Source organism: Alexandromys fortis, unplaced genomic scaffold (assembly GCF_014885135.2).
Source record: "Alexandromys fortis isolate MF-2015 unplaced genomic scaffold, M_Fortis_MF-2015_v1.1 scaffold_200, whole genome shotgun sequence".
NCBI classification, from domain to species: Eukaryota; Metazoa; Chordata; class Mammalia; order Rodentia; family Cricetidae; genus Alexandromys; species Alexandromys fortis.
This window is the reverse complement of record NW_026068148.1, coordinates 1017727-1022009: the sequence shown is the minus strand read 5'-3', so window position 1 is coordinate 1022009 and position 4283 is coordinate 1017727. Positions and strand designations below refer to the sequence as shown.

The 4283-nt window shown below is 42.9% G+C and overlaps 1 pseudogene; it reads left to right on the top strand.

The window, feature by feature from the left end:
• The first annotated feature begins 1872 nt into the window (after positions 1–1872).
• Positions 1873–2987, top strand: LOC126491484 (glutamine synthetase-like; annotated as a pseudogene).
• Positions 2988–4283: the final 1296 nt, after the last annotated feature.

Genomic DNA, 4283 nt, shown 5'->3' with positions numbered 1-4283 from the left:
TAGGCTCAATGTCCTTTATTTATGGCTAGAAACCAAATATGAGTGAGTACATCCCATGTTCCTCTTTTTGGGTCTGGCTTACCTCACTCAGGATGGTGTTTTCTATTTCCATCCATTTGCCTGCAAACTTCAAGAAGTCCTTGTTTTTTACTGCTGAGTAGTACTCTAATATGTATATATTCCATACTTTCGACTGGACTGGGGACAAGGAGGATGGGAATGAGCATTAGGTGGGGAGAGAAAGGAGAGACAGGGTTGAGGGAGGGGATACAAGGAGAAAAAGCTAGAATTAAGGTGCATTGGAGGGATGGCATGGAAACCCAGTGCAGTGGAAATGTCCTAAAATATACGAAGGCAATCCTAATGAATCCTGTCTCCAAATAATGAGAGAGAGAGAGAGAGAGAGAGAGAGAGAGAGAGAGAGAGAGAGAGAGAGAGAGATTCCCAACTGGCCATATCTTGTCACAAATCAAAATCAAAGCTTAGAGTCTGGGTTACATCCAATTGAGGCATTGGCCCAAGGGGGTCCCATGGAAATCCCCAAACACCCCAGGCTGTTGATAAGATGATAGGTCATTCTCTTCCAATGGGCAAGTCCCCAATGCTGAAGACAACACACTCACACACACACTCCTTGAACATAGAGAGGTTGAGCTTGTGCCTGAATAAAAACTTCACCTCTATGTTCTAGTGTCTTTGGTTTGGGAAGAAGTAGGTTACCAAAGGAGAAATATAAACAACACAGCCATAAAACCTTTGATCTCCACATTGTCCTGCCTAAAAAATATGCTAGGGCAATAGTGGCACAAAGTTTGTGGGAGTATTCAACCAACGTCTGATTTGACTAAAGGCCAATTAGTCCACCAGATATAACCCATATCGGAGGTAACCAAGAACCAGAGACTAGATACCTCAAAGATATAGGATAAAACCAAATATTACTGGTCTAAAAAAATTAACAATAAAATTGCTCTTAATGATAGTCTGTTATACTCACAGATCAGTATCTTGCTCAGCCATCAGAAAGAGAAGCTTCCAGTTGCAGCAGATGGGAAAAAATACAGAGACCCACAGGCAGACACTGGGCAGATAGAGAGAGACCTTGGAACACATAGCTCTAAATGGGATGCCGCCATCAAATCCCTCTCCTCAAAGCTCAGGGAACCCCATGGAGGAGGTAGTGAAAAGAATATAAGAGCCAAAGGTGATGGAGGACACCAGGGGAACAAGACCCTCTAAATCAACTGAGTAAAGCTCATATGAACTCACATACACTGAAGCCACAAGCACAGTGCATATATGGGTCTGCATGACTGCAACAGGTCCTCTGCCTATATACTATAGCTTTCAGTTTAGTGCTTTTCTGAGATTCCTGAGTGTGTGAATGAGTGGGTCTCTGTTTCTTGAGCTTTCTTTTGAGCTTTTTTCCCTTCTTTTGGGTTTGTTTTGTCCAACTTTGTTGTGATGGTTTTTGCTTTATTTTATTATATTTTATTTTGTTATGTTTTATCATTATCTCTCAGAAGCCTGTTTTTTTTTCTTTTTTTGGATTTTGGTTGGTTTGTTTGTTTGTTTGTTTTCAAGACAGGGTTTCTCTGTAGCTTTGAAGCCTGTCCGGGAACTAGCTCTTGTAGAAACAGAAACAGAGTGTATCTGGATGGAAGGGGAGGTGGGGAGGAACTGGAATTAGTAGAGAGGGGAAAACTGTAGTCGGAATATATTTCATGAGAAAAGAATCTATTATTCAGAGCTGAGAGTGAGAATAGAGTGGACTCTGATTCCCACACACATCTCCTCCCTCCTTGCCTCGTTCTTGTGGCCTGAACACCCCATCCATCATCCTACCAGACACCGCTCAGAACTCCTTCCACCATGGCCACCTCAACAAGTTCCCACCTGAACAAAGGCATCAAGTAAATGTACATGTCCCTGCCCCAGGGTGAGAAAATCCAGTCCATGTATATCTGGGTTGATGTACCGGGGAAGGACTGCGCCGCGAGATCTGCAACCTGGACTGTGAGCCCAAGTGTGTAAGAGTTACCTGAGTGGAATTTTGATGGATCTAGTACCTTTTCAGTCTGAGGGCTCCAACAGTGACATGTATCTTAGTCTCGTCGCCAAGTTTAGGGAGCACTTCCTCAAAGAGTCCAAGTTGGTGTTTGGTGAAGTTTTCAAGTATAACTGGAAGCCTGTAGAGACTTTAAGGCATACCTGTGAATGGGTAATGGACATGGTAAATCAGCACCCATGATTTGAAGTGGAACAGTAATGTACTCTCATGGGAACAGATGGACACCTTTTTGGTTGGCTTTCCAATGGCTTCCCTGGGCCCCCAGGTTCATATTACTGTGGTGTGGAAGCAGACAAAGCTAATGGCAGGGATATTGTGAAAGTTCACTACCGGGTTTGTTTGTATGCTGGAGTCAAGTTTACAGGAACAAATGTTGAGGTCTTGTCAGCCCAGTGGGAATTTCAAACAGGAACCTGTGAAAGAATCAACGTGGGAGATCATCTCTGAGTGGCCTGTATCATTTCGCACCGTGTATGTGAAAACTCTGGGGTAATAGCAACCTTTGATCCCAACTCATTCCTGGGAACCAGAATGGTGCAAGGTGCCATACCAACTTCTGCACCAAGGCCATTTGGGAGAATGGTCTGAAGTACATTGAAGAGGCCATTGTAAAACAAGCAGAACTAGTACCATATTCAGGCCTATGATCCCAAGGGAAGGCCTGGACCATGCCTAGCATCTGACTGGAATCCTTGAAATCTCCAACATCAATGACTTTTCTGCTGGTGTTGCCAACAGCCGTGCCAGCATCTGCATTCCCCAGACTGTCGGCCAGGAGTAGAAGGGTTACTTTGAAGACCATCGTCCTTCTGCCAATTGTGACCCCCCCCCCTTTGCAGTGGCAGAAGCCATTGTCCACACTTGCCTTCTCAATGAGACTGGCAAGGAGCCCTTCCAATACAAAAAACCTAAGTAGACTAGAGGTCCTTCTGTCTATGTATTGGTTAATAAATAAAGAACTGGCTTGGCCTATAGCATGGGAAGGGGAAGGCAGGGTTAGAGAGAAGCCATGGAGCCGCCAGAGACAGCCTCTGGGAACTTTGCCAGTAAGCCACTGTCATGTGATGATACACAGATTAATAGAAATGGGTTGAATTAATATTTAGAGTTAGCCAATAAGAAGCTAGAGCTAATGGGCCAAGCAGTGATTTAATTAATACAGTTTCTGTGTGATTATATTGGGACTAAGTAAGCTAGCTGGGTGGCCAGGAACTCACAAGCAGTGGCTTACTCCCTTCAACAGACTAGAATTTTAGTGATCTTGAGCCATTCCTAATCATCCCATTCCAACTCATTCCTGTCCCAGTTGTCCCCATTGTAACTTAAAGGATGGAATGTCGAGGCCATTTTTTTGCTCAAAAAAAATCTATTCTTAAGAAATATTATCCCTAGAAATTCTGTGCCTGCAATCCCTTTTCAGATGTCCTAATTTACCACAATTAAAACACCTGGCAGTTTGATGTCTCCTCATTGCTATGGAAATCGCTTCTCCTACCCAAGGTTCATCATTATAGCTAAACGTTCCTTTATTGTATAAGATTGTTTTGGCTATCCTGGGTTTTTTGTTTTTCCAAATAAAGTTGATTATTTTCCTCTCAAGATCTGTGAAGAATTTTGATGGGACCTTGATGGGGATTGCATTGAATCTATAAATTGCCTTTGGTAGAATTGTCATTTTTACTATGTTGATCCTCCCAATCCAGGAGCAAGGGAGATCCTTCCATTTTCTGGTATCCGCTTCAATTTCTTTCTTCAATGCCTTAAAGTTCTTGTCAAATAGATCTTTCACTTCCTTGGTTAGAGTTACTCCAAGATATTTTATGCTGTTTGTGGCTATCGTGAAAGGTGATGTTTCTCTGATTTCCCTCTCTGCTTCCATATCGGTTTCTCAGGAAATTCAGGATCAACCTACCCCTGGACCCAGCAATGCCACTCTTGGGAATATACCCAAGAGATGCTCGATCATATGACAGGGGCATTTGTTCAGCTATGTTCATAGCAGCATTATTTGTAATAGCCAGAACCTGGAAACAACCTAGATGCCCTTCAATGGAAGAATGGATGAAGAAAGTGTGGAATATATACACATTAGAGTACTATGCTGCTGTAAAAAAAACAATGACTTCTCAAATTTTGCATGCAAATGGATGGAAATAGAAAACACTATCCTGAGTGGGGTAACCCAGACCCAAAAAGATGAACATGGGATGTA